We start from the raw sequence: 20,739 nt of genomic DNA on the forward strand, positions 1-20,739 counted from the left end.
GCTTTCCAAGACATCCTGGGGACGACTACATGCGGTTCCTGGGGAAAGTCTGGTGACCAGGACGATGCCCCTCTCGACACGTCTGTTATCACCCTGCTCCCCAAGAGGGATGAACTTCACATACTTAAAAACTTGCGCCCAATCTCCCTCCTCGGCATGGACAACAAGATCTTTGCCAGGGCAATCTCTGCTCGCCTAGGCAACGTGCTGGCCCACGTGACCCACCCCGACCAGTCCTACACAGTCCCGGGCCATACCGTCCACAACAACATCCATCTTGTCCGGGACCTGGTGAACCATTCCCAGAGAGCGCTCGCCTGTTCCTTTCCCTGGATCAGGAAACATCATTCGACAGGGTTGATCATGAGTACCTGTTTGGGACTCTGCATGTTTTTGGGTTCAGGACACATTTTGTCGCCCGGATCCAACCGTCGCGGAGTGGTTGATTAAGGTGAACAGGTCTTCGACGGTGCCCCTTCACTTCGGGAAAGGGGTGCGTTAGGGATGCCCCATGTCCGGCCAGTTATATGCCATCTGCATGGAGCCTTTCCTGTGCCTCATGCGGAAGAGGTCGACGGGACTGGCTCTACAAAGGCCAGGTGTGGAGGTCGTCCTCTTGGCTTATGTCAATGACATTTGCCTCATGATTACCGATCCTGTTGACTTGCGGAGGATGTGCAAGTGCCAGCAGGTCTACTGTGCCGCATCCTCTGTGAGGATAAACTGGGAGATATGTTCCGGACTCCTGGTGGGTCAGTGGTAGGTGGATTCCCTGCCGGAGGGGCTCAGGCCTTTTGCCTAGAGTACCAGTCATCTCCTCTACCTGGGAATCTACCTTAGCCATGCCGAGGAAACCTGGTCAACGAACTAGCAAGAGCTGGAGGCCAAAGTCACCGCTCGCCTAGGGCGCTGGACAGGATTGCTCAGAGTGCTGTCCTACAGGGGTCGAGCGCTGGTCATAAATCAATTGGTGGCTGCCATGCTGTGGCAGCGGTTGGTCACTTTGATCCCTCCCCCGAGATTGTCACCAAAATACAGAAGAAACTTATTGACTTCTTCTGGGTTAAAAGAAAGCATTGGGTCTCTCCTGCTTAAGCACTGGTGTGCGTGCATACCTAGGCTGCGACTTTCCATCTTCAGACCCCATAGAGACACATGTACATTGTGGATCCTCCAATATGGTTTGCTCTGGCGACATATTTCTTCCTCCAGCTACACAACCTCAATTACAACACGGAGCATTCGTTTATAAAACTGGAGTGTAGCCATGCCTCCTTGCCTGTCCTTTACCAGGAACTGATCAGGATCTGGAACATTGTTGCCTCCAGCCAGAGTTCTCCTCTGTCAGGAGTGGTGGCTATCCTCTGGGAGCCGCTACTCAGAAATCTGCACCTCCATGACCGCAGTTTCAGGTGGCTGACGGAGGGGAAAATGCTGGCTGGCTGGCATGATCAGAGTTAGGGACGTACTGGATGGCAGAGGAGCAGGCTGGATGTTGCTAGAGAAGCTGGCACAGCGCATGTCCTGGCACGGCATCCGGTCGCTAGCCAAAGCCATCGAGACACAAAAAGGAAATCAGCCCTGACTCCACTAGGTGTGTTGAGGAGGCTCAAGCGTGTAGAGCAATCATCAGAGCTTGAGCCATCTCTCAGAGATCCCTTCCGTGCCTTTCCACTCTGCACAGAGGGGTTTCTCCCAGGCTACTCTTGTACACTCTCCACTTTGTCTTCTTCGTCAGCTCTCTGGACGGCCATCTTGCCATCCGGAGGAGGCAGGGGTCCAGAGTGGAGGACTCACTACCTGGGACACCTCCACTTTTCTATTGGGGACTTGGCATGGGGGTGTTGCATGGAGGAGTCCTGTGCAACAAATATTTAAGTAAGTTCACTGACTCTCAGGCTTTCTGTGATTTCTGCAGCCTGGAGGAGTCTGTGTTCCATGTATACACAGCACGAGAGAGGTTGCGGCCTCTCTTCCAATTTTTGATGGGGCTGCTCCTCAATTTTTGGTTGCACTTCGGTGCAACGCTCCTGATCCTTGGACACCCGGTGCAAAGGCGAGCGAGCAGATCGGAAGACCGCCTTGTTGGGCTGCTCCTGGGCTTGGCCAGGCCAAGGTGTCCATCAATAGGTCCAGGCAGTGAGCAGTCGAGGGGGTCGTTCAGCCCAACTGCCTGTCTCTCCTGCAGTTAAGTTGGCGCCCGGGTGTCCCTGGAGATGGAGCATGGGATGTTAGCTAGTACGCTTGAGGCTTTCCATACCTGTGGGCACTGGAGGGACTGGAGTGTTTCATCACCCCAGAAACAAAATTCTGACTTTATTTATTGTTTCATTTAAATTCGGTTTAATTTGTGGCTTATTGGTTGTGCCCCCTTTTGGTGATGGCACCAGCCATCAATCACTGAAATCAACATAAAAAGTGTAAGCAACTAAAGGCTAGGCTTTAGTATTCTATCCCTCATCACCTGGCTATCGAACTTTTACACCGACAACACCTTCCCACAAATGCTCCATTCCTTGGATTCTGCCCTTTTGTACATCACCCAACCTTTCTTTTCGCCCCCCCCCCCCCCCCCCACCACAGCATCGACAGCTGTGTCTTCAGTCACCTAGTTCCCAAACTCTGGAATTCCCTACCACCATCATCATAGGCGGTCCCTCGAACGAGGATGACTTGCTTCCACGAGTTCACAGGTGTTTCGATGAAGGACCCGATGTTCCAGTCCTGAACTCCAGTTGAAAGGTGGAAGATGCCAGTGTGCGAATTTTTTAAACGCGTGGTGACCGTTGTACATCACCCACCACACAGGTTTGACAGAGATGGGCATTTATCCAGTGGCAAGGGTTAACCAGGACAACTGGGGACCTGCTCTGCTGCATGGACCAAGTGCGCACACATAATCGCAATGTGGACTAGGCCCATGCTGCCCCTGGGCCCTCGGTTCTTCTGGGCCCCAAACCCTCATCTGTCACACCTCCGCCACGACCTCTCGCTGCTCCGCCGCCATAAACATTCACCGCATCTCGCCACTCATCCGCCCCAACCTTCCCACTCCTCTGTACCTGGGCCCTGCCTAAACCCCTCTGTCTCTCCACCCTAAATACCATCCTTAAAACCCACCTACTTGACCAAACATCTGGTCACTCATCCCAATATCATCTTTGGCTTCTTTCGTTCAATGATTCAGTGAAGCACCTTGGGACGTTTTTCTATATTAAAGGCAATATACATGTTTCTTTTTTGGGTGGTGGAGAATGTTGTGGTCATTAAAATCAGAGAATCATTTTCAAAATTATATGAAATCGGCAAGCAACCTAGGGAAGAACCTTGCAGCCCTATGAGAACTCTACATTCCTCCAATTTGGCCTCTTGTGCATCCCCAACTTCCTTCGCCCCACCTTTGATGGCCATGCCTTCAGCTGTCTAGGCCTCAAGCTCAGGAATTTCCTCCCTAAAACTCTCCTCCTTTAAGACACTCCTTAAAACCTACCTTTGACCAAGCTTTAGGTCACATGTCCAAATGCCTCCGCCTTTGGCTCATTGCCAATTCTTTTGTCTGATTATGCTAGGAGCGCTTTGGGACGTTTTATGTTAAAGGTGCTATATAAATGCAATTTGTTGTTGCACAGATCCAATCTACAAAAAGTGCTACAAAATGTATAATTAAAAATGTAAAAATAAAATCAGAAATACTTTACTGCCCAAGACATGTAATTGTGAAAACTTCAGCCTTCAGTTACTTTAGTATCTCTTCCTTTTCTTGAGTTAAAGGGAAAGTCTATGCTACAGATTTGATCATAAAAGACTACAAGGTCCTATTTTGAGTTGTGTACACTGACTTCAAGCCAGAATTGAACTAGCGGCCAGAGGATAAAATCATAAAATAGTACAGCACAGAAGGAGACCATTCGGCCCATCAAGTCTGCGCAGCTCTTTCGAAGAACATCCAGTTAGTCCCACTCCTCCGTTCTTTCCACACATCCCTGCAATTATTTCTCCTTCAAGTATTTATCCAATCCTCTTTTGAAGGCTACTGTTGAATCTTCATCCACCACCTACCAGGTAGTGCATTCCAAATCCTAACCGCATAAAAACGTTTTCCCTCATATCGCCTCTGGTTCTTTTGCCAATCACCTTAAATCTGTGCCCCTCTCGTTATCAACCCTTCAGCCATCAGAAACAGTTTCTCTTTATTTACTCTATCTAAATCCTTAAACACCTATCAAATATCCTCTTAGCCTTCTCTGCTCCAAGGAGAACAACCCCAGCTTCTTAAGTCTATCCTTGTAACCGTATTCCATTATCTCTTGAACCATTCTAGTAAATCCCTTCTGCACCCTCTCCAAAGCTTTCACATCCTTCCTAAAATATGGTGCCAAGAATTGGACACAGTTCTCCAGCTGGGGCTCCATAGCGTTTTATATAGGTTTAGCATAACTTCCTGGCTTTTCTACTCTATGCCTCTATTTATAAAGCCCAGGATCCCACATGCTTTATTAACCTGTTCTGCCACCTTCAAAGATTTATGCACAAGCACCCCCAGGTGTCTCTGTTCTGTCAATCCTTTTAAAATTGTACCACTTAGTGTGTATGGTCTTTCCTCATTCTTCCTACCAAAATGTATCACCTCACACATCACTTTGTGTTCCATTGCAATCCTTCATTCAAAAGACTAGATTGGCCTCTAACCAGTGCTTGAAGAAACTGGGGGGGGGGGGGTTCCCCACAGGATATAACATAGTTATTGCAATGAAGCGGAAAGGCATTTCCTACCTCCTACCTCAATTGCTTCTGGTTCTGCTAGGTATTCCAGATGGGTAACAACCATCAAAAGCTTATGCAATGGCCTGCCCCAGGACCTCCACAGACCAGAGAGTCTGCAGGATTCTTGGGGCAGGTTGAAGAATCCAAAGGCAGATAAGAATTTTTTATTCATTAATCCCACCCTAGATAATCACAAGGCTTCAATCTCAGCATTTCGCATCTCAGCTACAAGCTGCCCAGGCCCACAGCTGCAGTGGTACTTTCTCCTAATTTTTTAGCGCATGGCCCAATGTCTGGAATCTGACCAGGCCATGCAATGTCCATGGGAATGGAAGAATAGGAGCAGCTGTATCCTTTCAGATGGGCCGCACATTCAAGGTCCCAACTGGTTACCCACAAGGGAGAATCAACTCTTATATTTTTAATCGTGTTTAAATGGGAAATCATAGCCTGGAAAACATTGTGACAAATTCAAAGTCTCCTCCATTTTCTGGAATGACTGTTCATCATTAAAGGAAGGAAATACACATATTGATGTGTTAACTCTTCAAAGAGTTGTCTAACCCTGGCTCGGAGGATTGCTCAAGAAAAACACAGGCTACTGCCAATATCAGTGCTGGCCAGCCATAAAGGGAAAGACTGTTACTCTCTCTAGCATAGTTGCTTTGTTTCATAAATATGAACATTAGATCAGGAAAACCTGCTAAGTAGGCCATTCAGCCCCTTGAGCCTGTTGCTCTCCTCTCTCCACCCCCCCCCCCCATTCAATTAAATCATGTCTCTCATACCTCTTTAATTGACACCGTTATAATTGTGTCTTTGTGTTATGTTCCTTTGTCCCAGTTTGAACTTCAAAACAAAGAAGTATTGGGGCCCCATATGAAGTTTTCTTCTGTGAACCTCAGGTAGCTGACAAACTGGAGCTAGTGGAATACTCTGGGACTATCTGATTTCACGTATAAAATTTGCATCGCATGTACTCGTTCAAAGAACAGCCAGAATACGCGATGTTTTTATAATTTTGAAACGCGGACAGGAATGTTAAATAAAGTTCTTTGTGCTTACTTATGTTTATGCTCGAGATATATTCTCCCTACCCTATCATAGCAGTCCACTCCATCACAAATATTAACAGTGGTTCTGAGAGCACAGCACTAGAAAGGAACTTTACAATGTTAGATAGAGGAGCGAGTGGTGGGGGGAGGGGGGGGCGGGAGGTTCTATACAAAATATCTGTTTCTAGATAATCTGTCTCACTATAATGAAGGATGTGAGGGGTTATGGGTCAATTCTTAAGAACATACTTCCTCTTTACGCAGAGTTTCGACACCTTTATCCACTATATTTTTAATCTTGTTCCTCATATCCTCATGGAATACATTGCTTGAAAGGGTGGTGGAAGCAAATTCAACAGGGGATTGGCTCTCTACTTAAAAAGGAAAAATTTACAGGGCTATGGGGAAAGAGCAAGAGAGTGGGACTAATCAGCAGCTCTTTTAGAGAGACGGCACAGGCACGAAGGGCTGAATGGCCTCCTTCTGTGCTCTATGATTATATAATACGGTTCAGTAACTATTTTTCTTAGTTAAATCATGTTATCATTTTGCTTTTTTTACTTTGTACAGTTCAGGGATACAAATTTCCACTTGTCAACTAGAAATGGATGAATTTTATTCTAGTATTGACAAGATGATATATTACAGGAACTCATTACCTTTGACATGCCATGCATCGCCATTTCTTTCCAATTTGTCTACCCTTCTTCCATGCAAATCTTTGGTTTTTTACCTCACTGACTATTCGATATTAAAAAAATATTGTTATGTCCCTCATTAGGATTTCTTTTCTCTGGCTATCTTCCATATTTTAGTGCAACAAGTTAATTTAGCTGCCTGGTAGATCAAAGTTTTTTTTTTGGAGGGGGGGGGGGGTAGGGGGAGAAAAACACATTTCTCATGTACAAATTACATGATACAGTGCACAGTAAACTGCATTACTTGATAAACTACCAGACGTTCCTGTATAAAATGAACAAATTACTGTGGCAATTGTCAACACAAAAATCTAGAAAATCCCAAAGTGGTTTATAAACTTTTTGTTGTTCATTAAAGATTTTTTCCTTTAGAATGCAGGAAATCATGTATTACAACCTATTCATGTTTGCTTCATTACAACTTGTTAGCATGGTTTACCAATTGGTCAGAATGGAGCAGATTTAGATTATAGGTGCATATGTAATGAAAATTATTAGGTAAATTCTTTATTTTGGAGTGGCAGATGACAGAACTATTATGGATTATGTTAATCACATTATATACAAGTGATACAATGATTTATTTTGATGCTATTTATGTACCAGTGAAACAAACACAGGCTTCACAAATACTTTTTAATGAAAATCAATTAACTTTATAGCAGTTATGGCCAAATGAGAAACAGTAAAGATCGTGGCCTAGATTTTCCAGCTCCTTATGACTGGGCTGCATCTCCAGTGGAGTGTGACTTCCTCCTGCCACAGAGATATACCCGTGACCCAGAACAATATCGCAGCCTTGAATTATTTAAATATAGGAGGCGGGCTCTCTGGCCTCTGCCAAGAAATCCTGCCAAACAGAGAAGGAATTTGGCGGCGGCAGCAGGGCTCGGAGGCCCGTCACAGCATTTGGGGTGCAGGCAGATTTTAATCTGCCAATAAAACAGTTAAATGTTTTTGTAATTTAATTATCGCCATCTGAAGCTTCTGCAAGCAATTCTCAGAATGACTGCACAGGCTGTGCAGTGGAAACATTTTCAGCCCACCCCCACCCCCTCATCCCCTGTGAATGCTATATGCCTGGGCCTAACAACAACAACTACTTGTATTTATATAGCGCCTTTAACGTAGTAAAACGTCCCAAGACGCTTCACAGGAGTGTTACAAGACAAAAATTTGGCACGGAGCCATACAAGAAGAAATTATGGCTGATGATCAAAAGCTTCGTCAAACAGGTAGGTTTGAAGGCGCGTCTTAAAGGAGGAAAGAGAGATAGAGAGGTGGAGAGGTTTTGGGAGGGAGTTCCAGAGCTTAGGGCCTAGGCAACAGAAGGCAAGGCCACTGATGGCTGAACAATTATAACAGATGTTCTTAAGTCCAATGGAGCATGTACTTCACTCATTTGCATCTTCTTTCCATACTCCCGTCCACATGTGGACGAGTTCATTCTTCACCTCTGAGCCCAAGCATTCGGAAATGGGAGGAAGGTGCACGAGGAGTGACAAGGCAAAGCATGTCTTAGAGCGCTTTTCCACTATCACCCATAACTGCCAAACTAACAGCTGGAGGAAGAGATGAACAGAAAGTCTAAGCTCATATTTTTGTATAATTTAGAAGTATTATAATGGTAAATGTTGGAATGACTATCTTCTGTTTGATTATTTTTTGCTGGAAGATAATTTGAATTATCCAGATTAAGGAATTTAAATAAAACAGCATGAGAAAAAAAACCAAATAAAAAGTAGACTGTTTTTAAGCATACCCACATTTTTTTTTTTTAAAAAAACAGATTTGATTTATGTCTTAAAACCATCTTTCAGTTTTAAAGCAACTGTACCTACTAAAAACACAAATCAGACCACTAAACTGTATTTCAGTGAACAAGTTACTTTTGAAAGTGAAGCCAATCTTTCCAAAGTACATTTGCAGCTGCAAATATTCAAATAAACTTAAAACTAATCTAGGGAGCGGTATATACAAGGTTCAACAAGTTTGGATTTAATATCATCACCAATACTAACCTTCCTCCCAAGTCACCACTCAACATGGCAGATTTTAGCATCTAATTCATCTCCGAGTTTACTTTCAACCTATACAAAACATTACATTGATGTAAGAATTTATGAATTGACAACTTGACTTTTTTTTTTCAAATGTTCAAATTCTCAACTGTAAGGAAGGAAAGCTATTCAACAAATACCCAACATGAAGTAGGTAAGACTTAACTTGGGTAAGCCATATATTTCCTGCAACTAATTAAAATATCACAGTTACATTGCAAAAAAATGATCCCTGATATAAAAAATTATTTAGGTACACTACGCATTCCAGCTGACTACTTGCCCATTTATGACCCAGATTATGCTTTACGAATGTCGAAGAATGAAAGCAATTGTGAACTAAACTTTCCAAACTACAATAATAGATGGATCAATTTTACATTCTTCAAGAATCTCAGTACATTTTTAATAAATTTACAGGCAAACACATTTTCCATCAAGCAGACAGGCTTGGAACCACTTTGTGGAATACTACTGGTTTCTTCATAAGATGCCAAGGAATATAAATTATGGGCGGGAAACCAGACAATACAGTAGATTTATACAATGACTTTTCACCTCTTATGACTAGGTCTGAATCATTTTCAGCTTCTCTAATGCCCGAGTAAATAATTAAGTTGTTTTGGCTGAGGTATTGTCGCAGGTTGCCCAACTTGAATTTCCTTAGGCATCTCCAAGGTTATACACATTTGAAACTGTATAATAATCATATGGTTTCCCACCAAAGCTGTGCTCATCAATATCAATTACTTCTCAAATTCCTCTCTGTTCTGTGATTGATGGTTCATCTCCGGACTTTTCTTCCATTAATTTACGGGTTCATCAGGATTCTGTTCTCTCTCTTGCTCTGTACCTTCTTATATTAATAACTTGCTCCAAACGCCATCTAACCACGTCCTCATATCACACTTTCATCAACTCTTTGCAGATCACGAGCCTATAGAGCACACAACTTCCATTTCCTCTCAGTTCAATGGCTAAATGATCATCTTAATTCCCTCTTGATTTCCTTGTCCAAAATCCAGAAAAATCCAAAAATCGGCACGGTCTCGGTCCCAAGGTTGCCGGATTTGAGACATTGTACCTGTACTATTATTCACATGTAATACAAATATATTCAGAAGGCTAGAAACAGGCGCCATCATGTGGACAGCAACAGCATCGAAAATTTAAAAACAATCTATTTCAATTAGTTTCCCTAAAGAAAAGTTAATAAATTTGGGGAAAATTTAAGAGTCAGCAACATTTTACAGTTGAATTAATGGAGGCGAGAACCACAACAAATGTTGGACATCTGAAACAAAAGTAGAAAATGCTGGCAATGCACGGAGGAGAGTGGAACACTACCCATTTCAAATGCGGTGAAGGAACTCAGCAGAAAATTAACCTACCTTTTTCCTTCACGTTATTGATCGGCTATACATGATTAGCATTTTCTGTTTGTACAGTTCAATTTACTGATTTAACATTTAGGCTTCTGAAGCAAAAGTATCGGACTTTAATATTACGTACTACTTGAACAGTTGTAATTGTTCTTTTTTTAAATGTCTTGCAGAATTTGAGAATGATTCCAGGAAAATTACAAATCAGTAACAAGGAAATTAGTCAGCCCCACACACCTCGAAAACAAGTACAATGTCTTATTATCTAAAATTAACATATTGTTAAATGTTGACACATAGAAATCTGGACTGGATAAAGTCATAAAAATATTGCATATGGAACCCTTTTCAGATAACAGTACAAATAAGAAATCCAGATGCCATGTTTGTGCAATAAAATATAAATAAAAATCTTAATTTAACCAAAAAGAAAATAAATTATTGCCGCTGCTATCCAACAGACAGCTGCCCTCCTACAGCTCAGTTTGTGGTTTCACATTTCTTCTTTTGTAACTGATCCAGAAACCCTGATGGTAAACTATAAAGGGATATATACATATACATTATATATAAAAAAATACATTCATAGACATTTTTATGCCCATTTCTAAGCCAGTTTTCAACCAAAGACTAATTTTTCCACATTGCTCCCAGTTTCAAAATAGATGGTGGGATCGAAGAAGCTCTGAAAGAAAGTTAAGTGCTCAACTTTCATTTTAAACAAAAAAGTTAGAATAGATAGAAAAATGGTAACAGAATAACAAAGAGAAACATGAGGGATGAAGAGGAGACAAGGCAGCAAAAGGATTTAAAATTTGCATACTTAAAAAAATTAGTTTTCTTAGTATGGGGTTAATATCACAATAGTAAAACTACCTGCATGCGACCAGCATTCTCACTGTTTTTTTTATTCATTCATGTCATGTGGGCATTGCTGGCAAAGCCAGCATTTATTGCCCATCCCCAATTGTCCTCGAGAAGGTAATGGTACTAATAGAGGGGCTAAGTGGTAAGCACATGACAATTGCGCACCTGTTCACAACTGCTGTCTTTTGGATGACGTTAAACTGAGGCCCTGTCAGCCCACTCAGGCATCCAAGCGTCATCCAAAAGACTCAGGCAGACGTAAATATCCCATGGTACTATTTTGAAGATGAGTAGAGGAGTTCATCCCGATGTTCTGGCTAATATTAATCTCAACCAAAATCACAAACAGATTATCTGGGTCACTATCACATTGCTGTTTGTGGGACCTTGCTGTGCACAAATTGGCTTCCACGTTCCCTACATTACAATAGTAGGAAATTGGACGTCACTGGCATTGGTTCAAGGCAACTCTTAAACAGGAAATGCACAGTGGCTACAATCAGCTTAATTCTGAACACCAGTAAAATGATAGGCAGAAGAGATACCATTCCCTGCTTTTCAAATACAGCTCTGGAAGCGATGGTGGAGGAGGCGGGACCTTACCTTTTCACCCAACAGCAAGATGGTATCTCAACTAGTTTCCCCAGCAATGGGCAGAGGTAGCAGAGCAAGTCAGCACCAGAAGCATTGCTCCCAGGACCTAGGTGCAATGCAGAATAAAGTTCAATGACTTGAAAAGGACTACCAAGGCAAGACTTCTAACTCGCATCTTATTACTGTGCTTAGCCATGCATTACCTGTAACCCCAGCACTCTCACCCCTTCCCTCCACTGCTTCCCAACACTCTCCTCCAATCACAGCAACACAATTCACTCCATCTCCTTCTGCTGCTACTGACTCACTTTGTCCCACTGCTGTCCTCATTATCAATTCCCTCACCTCTTCACACCTGTGCCACCTTTCACATGCCAACAACACTATTCTACTCTGACTTGCACAGCCTCAAACCATCTCAACACTAACACACTCCCTTCTTTCTTGCAGGAGAAACTGGCATGCAACAGGGAGTTGGCAACCACAGGAAGATGCCCACCATCCATACTCGTCCTGCTCCTTCAGGATGAAACAGTCATGAACATTTTGGGCAGGGAGCATCAGGAGTGTGGTCTCTGGAGGGACTGGAGGAAACAACCCACATGCTTTTTGACCTGCTCAGTAAAATCTCACCCTCAGACACCATTTTTGCTTCCCCTTGTTACAACTCAAACCATTATTCCTCGCTTACTTTTCTGATCCTGAAACTCTAGAGGGCACACAGAAAGAGGAGGACACCTCTCCAGAAGATGCAGCGTCACTCAACATTACCCAAGCAAAGATCAGCTCATAGACTAGCATCCCACTTGGTTTAGAGGCTCGAGTAGAGATTCGCCGACGCAAGGGCAGCTGAAAAAGGACAGCCCAGGAAGCATGTGGCTGAAGGGTGACCTTGCATCCGCCTGCTGCAGAGGACAGAGTTGAAGACCTCGAGAACACACCCCACAGAAGAGAACCGATAGCTATTCAAGCTGCCCGCTAGCGATCTTGCACACAATGGCATAGAGCATGGAGGAGACCAGACCCACATTTCCAGGCCATTTGTAAGCTAATAAAACCACAATGCAGTGTTTCTGTAGTAGCTAGTGACCTTGCAATGGTAGGTGACATGAATATTAATTTTGCTATTTGGGCAGATGTTGACCATAGTGTGGAAGGGCTGGGACATATGCCGAACATGACTGTTAATGCAAGGAGCATGCATTCAGCTGAAGTTCTCTTCAATGAGCTGCTGCTAAACAGTTCTGGCGGCAGAAAACTGTTCTTCTCTTCCCACTTCCACAACATCCTCTACATCAGTGCCCTCTCCCTCATTATGCTAAACATCCCTCTATAATCGGTGTTGTACTTGTTGCAGATTAAAGTTATGAAAAATACAGCAAATGACAATCATATGCAACATTCTTTTTTTATATTTGTTCATGGGATGTGGGCATCGCTGGCATTTATTGCCCATCCCTAATTGCCCAGAAGGTGGTGGTGAGCAGTCTTCTTCAACTGCAGTCCATGTGATGAAGGTGCTCCCACAGTGCTGTTAGAGGGAGTTCCAGGATTTTGACCCAGCGATGATGAAGGAACAGCAATATACTTCCAAATCAGGATGGTGGGGAACTTGGAGGTGATGGTGTTCCCATGTGCCTGCTGCCCTCGTCCTTCTAGTTGGCAGAAGTCACAGGTTTGGGAAGTGCTGCCGAAGAAATCTTGGCGAGTTGCTGCAGTGCATCTTATAGATGGTGCACATTGCAACCACAGTGCGCCAGTGGTGGAGGGAGAGAATGTTTAAGGTGGAGGATGAGGTGTCAACCAAGCGGGCTGCTTTGTCCTGGATGCTGTCGAGCTTTTTGACTGTTGCTGGAGCTGCACTCATCCATATAAGTGGAGATTATTCTATCACACTCCTGACTTGTGCCTTGTAGATGGTGGAAAGGCTTTGGGGAGTGAGGTGATACACTCGCCGCAGAATACCCAGCCTCAGACCTGCTCTTGTTGCCACATTATTATCTGGCTAGTCCAATTAAGGTTTTGGTCACTGATGACTCCAGGATGTTGTTGATGGGGGATTCAGCAATGGTAATGCCGTTGAATGTCAAGGGGCGGTGGTTAGACTCACGCTTGTTGGAGGTAGTCATTGACTGGCACTTGAGTGGGGCAAATGTTACTTGCCATTTATCAGCCCAAGCCTGAATGTCATCCAGGTCATGCTGCATGCGGGCATGGACTGCGTCATTTTCTGAGGAGTTACGAATGGCACTGAACACTCTGCAGTCATCAGCGAACATCCCCACTTCTGACCTTATGAGGAAGGGAAGGTCATTGATGAAGCAGCTGAAGATGGTTGGGCCTAGGACACTGCCCTAAGGAACTCCTGAAACGACGTCCTAGGGCTGTGATGATTGACCTCCCACAACCACAATCATCTTCCTTTGTGCTAGGCATGACTCCAGCCAGTGGAGAGTTTATCCCCCTGATTCTCATTGACTTCACTTTTACTAGGGCTCCTTGATGCCACACTCAGTCAAATGCTGCCTTGATGTCAAGGGCAGTCACTCTCACCTCACCTCTGGAATTCAGCTCCTTTGTCCATGTTTGGACTAAGGCTGTAATGAGGTCTGGAGCCGAACGGTCCTGGCAGAACCCAAACTGGGTGTCAGTGAGCAGGTTATTGGTGAGTAAGTGCCACTTGATAGCACTGTCGATGACTCCTTGCATCACTTTGCTGATGATTGAGAGTAGACTGATGGGGCGGTAATTGGATGGATTGAATTTGTCTTGCTTTTTGTGGACAGGACATACCTGGATAGTTTTCCACATTGTCAGATAGATGCGAGTGTGTTGTAGCTGTTATGGAACAGCTTGGCTAGAGGTGTGGCTAGTTCTGGAGCACAAGTCTTCCGCACGACAGCCAGGAAATTGTTGGAGCCCATAGCCTTTGCTGTATCCAGTGCGCTCAGTCATTTCTTGATATCACATGGAGTGAATCGAATTGGCTGAAGACTGGCTTCTGTGATGGTGGGGACCTCAGAAGGAGGCTGATATGAATCATCCACTAAGCACTTCTGGCTGAAGATGGCTGCAAACGCTTCTGCCTAGTCTTTTGCACTCACATGCTGGGCTCCGCCATCATTGAGGATAGGGATATTCATGGAGCCTCCTCCTGTTGTTAGTTGTTTAATGGTCCACCACCATTCACGACTGGATGTGGCAGGATTCTTTCTGGGCTATATTGCTGGAATAAACCAGACAGGTCTACACATCTAAATTGTTGTTTGAGGGCTCCAATTGATCAATAGATCGGATTGTAGCAGACTTTGCCAGCCAGGAGTGGGCTCCCAAGAAAAGTCATAAGCCAAGAATGCAGAAGGTAGCCTTCGTCTCCAAGCAGCCAGCCTTTAACTTGCTGTGCAGGGGCAAACAGAGGGGGGTTGGAAGATGGACACATTATAAATAAGCATTATGGCAGGAGGAGGAACGTAGGATTCTGGTTGGAAGCCTTAATTTGCTGCGCAACGCACAGGGACGTGTCTTCCAGATATCCTGGGATCACATGGGCCTGGTTCACCAATCACTATCTAGTACATGTTGAACCGACCTTATCCAGAATCCTCGGGACCAGGCCTGTTCTGGATAAGGGATTTTTCTGGATAAGGGATTTTTCCGGACAAGGGGTGGTCACGTTAAATTGGATGGTACAGGTACGGAGCAAGGGGATATCGGGACTGGCTGGCTGGCTTGGGGCTGGGAGTGCGGCAGAGGGATCATGTGGGGGCGGGGAGGGGGGTGCGCGTTGGTGGAGCGCGGGGTCAGGCCAGTGATTACGGGAGTCGGCAGTGAGGAAGTAATTCAATTTGTTCATGTTGGAGTGGCCGGGAATGGTTCTGAACGAGGGGTGGTTCCAGATAAGGGAGCTCTGGATAGGGGAAGTTAAACCTGTATTTTCATTGATAATAATGGGAGCTCTGATTTTACAAGCTCCCATTACTATCAATGAGAATACCCTCCTAAAACAAAAAACACAACACAATAAATTTTTTTAAAAACTCACATTTAAAATTGAAATTGAATGTTTTAGAAAAAAAATTTTTTTGGAAAAAAGTGTGTGTTTTAATAGGGTTAATAATAAACTTACCTTAATGGACAGGGTTTTTAAATCTAAAAATGAATGATTAAATTTAATTTTTTTATGTTTTAAAACTCTTACGCTGGTAAAAGTAGGCTATACACCTGCTTTTACCAGGCATAAGAGTTTGAAGGACATTCACTGGGCAAGAGTTGGGCAAACAGCCCAAAAGAACTTTTGACAGATCGGAAAAGCTGGTTCTTGGCACATGCGCATTGCACGCCGAGAAGCGGCTTTTGCTAGGCCTTGCCGGGTGCGTGCGCACATTGTACGCACCCGGCGAAGTCACAATTTTCGTCACATTGTGAATAGCACCACAGAACATTTGTCATGTAAGAAATATGTCCTTTCCCCCTGGTAAACAAAGATGTATCCCTGTTGTCTTGTGTTCTCGACACGTACCAGATAGTACCTGTCAAGAGTGTTTGTCGTGACAATTTAAAGCAGACACAATTTCCATATAGTATTAGAGGATGCAAAATCATCTGCTTCACATTTCACATAGGAAGGTAACTATCCTAAGTACTGCACTTCTTAAATGGTTATATGATGTATAATTGGGATACCCAATAACTAATGACCAAAGGCCATAAACTCAAATAGTGATTTTGTCAAGAACTACCATTATAAACCAACCAGTGGGCACACTGGAATGGATAGCTGGAGTGGGATCAGAACTAGGGCTCCTACCCTCGCCATTCTTGACTAATTCCAAATTTAGAAAATTTCCTTATTTGTATTTTTAATGCAATTCATAATTTTCCTCTGTCCAACAACCCCAACACCAAAGAATCAATTTATGTTCTTATTTGAAAACTGCCTGGCCATTATCAGAACTTTTACCCAGCAAGTAGCTGAGCCATACAGAGAGTTTAACGGTAATAGTGCATCAGCAAATAAGGTGAAAGCAGGAAATAATGGTAACAAGTTAAAATTAAAGGCTCTTTATCTGAATGCACGATGCATTCATAACAAGGGATCTACAAGAAATTAAACCAGCCTAAATATAAACAAAACAGGAAAGGAGAGCATAGGAAAGACTAAACTAAGGGAGGACATAGATGGCCAGGGAATAAATAGTTACAGAACAGGAGCGTAAAATTATGGTTAAAATAAAGTGAGAGGAACTGCTATTAAAAATGAATTAAACTGTCTATTCAGCAATGCACACGTCTGTAATAAAACAGGAGAACTGGAGGGAATAATACGTTGCAAGGAACCAAATATAGTCGGGATTACTGAGACATGGCTACAGAAAAATAATTAAACATTGCAGGATACAATACATTGACAAAAGATAGAGAAGGAAAAAGGGGAGGTAGAGTAGTTATACTTCATAGGAGATAACAATGGCAGTAGAAAAAAAGTGACACAGCTATCAGTAAGACAGAAATAGAATCTTTGTGGATAGAGATAAAAGAACCAATCACACTAATAGGGGGACGTCTGCCGACCACCTAATAGTGGAAAGGAGATGGAGGAAGAAATATGCAAACAAATTAGGGAAATGAGTAAAAAATATAGAATCATCATCTAGGGGGATTTCAACTACACCAAAATTAATTGGTCAGAAGAGGTACGTAAAGGGGATAAGGGAATGGAGTTACTACAATGTGTACAGGACTCCTTTCAAACCCAATATGTAAAAAGCCCAAAAAGGGAGGAATGGGGAAATGAACCAGAGCAGATAAGAAGTAAAAATATGGGAACATCTAAGCAATAGTGACCAAAATACAATATGTTTCAAGATGATAATTGCAAGACCATCAGCAGGCCAGGGTCATCAGAGGGAGCAGCGGCGGCAGCCCGGCCTGGAAATCGGCACGGTCCTGGCCTGCAAGACCATCAGCAGGCCGGGGCCATCAGAAGGAGCAGCGTGCGGTGGCATACCACTGCAGGGAGCAGCACATGCTGCTGCAGGAGGGCGACAGCTGCGAAGCCAGGTCATTGATTGCAGTGCGGGAGGGGGCAAAGGAGCGGCAAGAGTTTGTAGATGGAGGATGGATAATGGGGATCCAGTGGATGTAGTGTATTTGGCCACACAAGAGATTATTACACAAAATTAGGAGTCATGGGATTGGGGTGATATATTAGCATGGATTGAGGATTGGTTAACGGACAGAAAACAGTGTAGGAATAAACGGGGCTTTTTCAGGTTGGCAGGCTGTAACTAGCGGGTTACCACAAGGATCACTGCTTGGGCCTCAGCTATTTACAATCTATATCATCATAGGCAGTCTCTCGAATCGAGGATGACTTGCTTCCATGCCAAAAAGTTCACAGGTGTTTTAATGAAGGACCTAATATTCCAGGTCCCGAACTAAATTTTGAAGGGTGGAAGATGCCTGTGCGTGGATTTTTTTAACGTGTGGTGGCCATTGCACACCAGCCACCGATGACTTAGATGAATGGACTGAGTATAACGTATCTAAGTTTGGTGATGATACAAAGTTCGGTGGGAAATTAAGCGGTGAGGAGGACGCAAAGAGGCTGCAGAGAGATATAGACAGGTTGACTGAGTGAGTAAACAACATGGCAAATGGAATACAACGTGGGGAAATGTGAAGTTATCCACTTTGGTAAGCAAATCAAAAAAGCCGAATATTTTTTGAATGGTGAGAGACTGGAAAATGTTTGCACTCAGTGGGACCTGGGTGTCCTTGTACATGAATCACAAAAAATTAAGCTGCAGGTCCAGCAAGTAATTAGGAAAGCAAATGGTATGTTAGCTTTTGTTACAAAAGGGATTCAAGTATAAGAGTACAGAAGTCTTACTACAATTATACAGGGCATTGGTGAGGCCATACCTGCAGTATTGTGTACAGTGCTGGTCTCCTTACCCAAGGAAAGACTTGCCTTAAGGAGATGCAGCGAAAGTTCATTAAACTGGTTCCTGGGATGAGGGGACTGCCCTATGAGAGTTTGAGTAGACTCGGCCTATATTCCTTGGAGTTTAGACGAATGAGGTGTGATCTAATTGAAACATATAAAATTATTAAGGGGCTTGATAGGATTAATGCTGGGAAAATGTTACCCCTGGCTGGGGAATCTAGAACACAGGGTCACAGTCACAAAATAAGGAGTAGGCCATTTAGGACTGAGATGAGGAGGAATTTCTTCACTCAAAGGGTTGTGAATCTTTGCAATTCTCTACCCCAGAGAGCTGTGGATTCTCAGTCGTTGAGTATATTCATAACAGAGGTCGAGAAATTTGGGGGAATTAAGGGATATGGGGATAGTGCGTTAAGGTGGGAGTTGGGGTAGAAGATCAGCCATGATCTTGTTGAATGGCGGAGCAGGCTTGAAAGGCCAAATGGCCTACGCCAGTTCCTATTTCTTATGCTAAGTTAAAAAAAAAATTAGGAAGCAAAGAGGAACTATGAAATTAAATTATCAAGGAACATAGAACAAAATAGTAAAATATTCTAAATAAAAAAAGGAAAGTCAGGATGGGAATAGAGCCACTAAGGGATGCTCAGGACAAAATCACAGGTAGCAATAGCAAAATGGCAGAAATATTAAATAAGTATTTACCAGGGAGACAGATCATGTGATCATGACATCGGAAGATGAGATTAGAAATGATACAACCGCATTTCAAATAAAAAGGAGAAATATTAAATAAATTAATCAAACTCAGAGGATAAAACCCCTGGTCCAGATGGATTACATCCACGCATTTTAAAATAATCTAGGGAAGAGATAGCAGAGACAATATTACACATATTTAATAATTTGTTAAAGAGGACTGGCAGATAGGTACCGTAATATCTATATTTTAGAAGGGAGATAGAACATGTCCAGAGAACTACAGACCAGCCAACTTATCAGTGGTAGGAAAAATAATGGAATCCCTATTAAAAGGAAAAATTAGAACATCTAGAAACCAAAAATATAATGGATTTCAAAAGGGAAAATCTTGCTTGACCAACCTCAGTGAATTCTTTAAAGTAACAGAGAGAGTCGACAAGGGTAATGCAGTAGATTTAATTTACCTAGACTTCCAAAAGACTTTCGATAAGGTACCACATAATAGACTCATGAATAAGGGCAGAAAATGCAGAGTCGGGGACAATTAGCAGAATGGACAGCTAAGCTGACTCTAAGACAGAAAGCAGAGAGTAGGCGTAAAGGATAACTATTCTGAGTGGCAGAAGGTGAAAAGTGGGGTCCTACAAGGATCAGTGCAAGGACCAATGTTATTCACAATTTAAAATTAATGATTTAGACTCTGGAATCAAAAAGACAATTTCTAAATTTGCAGAGGACACCAAATTGGGGGGAGGGGGTGGGGGAGAAATAGTAATTACTGAGGAGTACTGCAACAAATGACAAGACGACATTAATAAACTTGAAGAATGGGCATATAATTGGCAAATTAATTTCAAGTCGATAAATGTGAGGAATAAAATTCTGGTTTAAAAAAAAGTACGGAGATTACATATTACTTAGAAAATAAGAAACGAGAGGCCATCAGTATAAGATAGTCACCAATAAATCAAGTAGGGAATTCAGAAGAAACTTCTTTATTCAGAGAGTGGTGAAAATGTGGAGCTCGCTACCACAGGGAGTGGTTGAAGCGAATAGTAAAGATGCATTTAAGGGCAGGCTAGATAAGCATATGAGGGAGAAGGGAACAGAGGGTTATGCTAATAGAGTTAGATGAACAAAGACAAGAGGAGGCTCCAGTGGAGCAAACGCTGGCATGGACTGGTTGGGGTGAATAGCCTGTTTCTGTGCTGTATATCCTATGTAATCTTATGCAAGTTTAATCCTTGTTTTGTGCCAAGTTAGCTGATCTACAAAATTTTTAGTAGGATCACTATAATGCCTCCATAGTGAAATATTCAGATGACACTCACCATCAAGATTACACATGAATAATGCCAACTCCACTGAGGTACCAGAGGTTAACCAGTACACACTGGATTGTATCCCAGCAAGGAGTCAAATATTTGGGAAAGGAGGAATTGGGAGAAATTGGGAAAGTCAAGGAAATTAATTTCTGGGAAAAAAAACACTGGGGAACCGGGTGGCACATCTGGGACCGTGGTTCAAATAGAGCCGACTGATCGGATGAATGTCTCCCTGTATGCTGACTGTAAGGGTCCAATTTGAAATGAGTTGCATAGCATCAACTCAGTTACAAGTGGCCATGGACATCCAACACACAATTAATTGACAATCTTCTTAAGAGAGGCC

At 43.1% G+C, this 20,739-nt stretch overlaps 1 protein-coding gene across 4 annotated transcripts in view; it reads right to left on the bottom strand.

Annotated features, from left to right (window-relative positions):
* Window positions 1-20,739, bottom strand: part of LOC139259856 (N-chimaerin) — a 332,546-nt gene that overhangs the window by 308,139 nt on the left and 3,668 nt on the right. Inside the window, exons 3-4 of one of the 4 annotated variants that reach the window (XM_070875748.1) lie at window positions 11,430-11,526; window positions 8,539-8,607 (exon numbers count right to left, since the gene is read on the bottom strand). The exons of 2 other annotated variants lie outside the window; for them this stretch is intronic. The gene's annotated coding sequence lies outside the window, so the exon portion shown is untranslated. The remainder of the gene's footprint in view (window positions 1-8,538; window positions 8,608-11,429; window positions 11,527-20,739) is intronic. One more of the 4 variants, XM_070875747.1, reaches the window with a different exon arrangement.

Source organism: Pristiophorus japonicus, chromosome 3, assembly GCF_044704955.1.
Source record: "Pristiophorus japonicus isolate sPriJap1 chromosome 3, sPriJap1.hap1, whole genome shotgun sequence".
Classification (NCBI taxonomy): Eukaryota; Metazoa; Chordata; class Chondrichthyes; family Pristiophoridae; genus Pristiophorus; species Pristiophorus japonicus.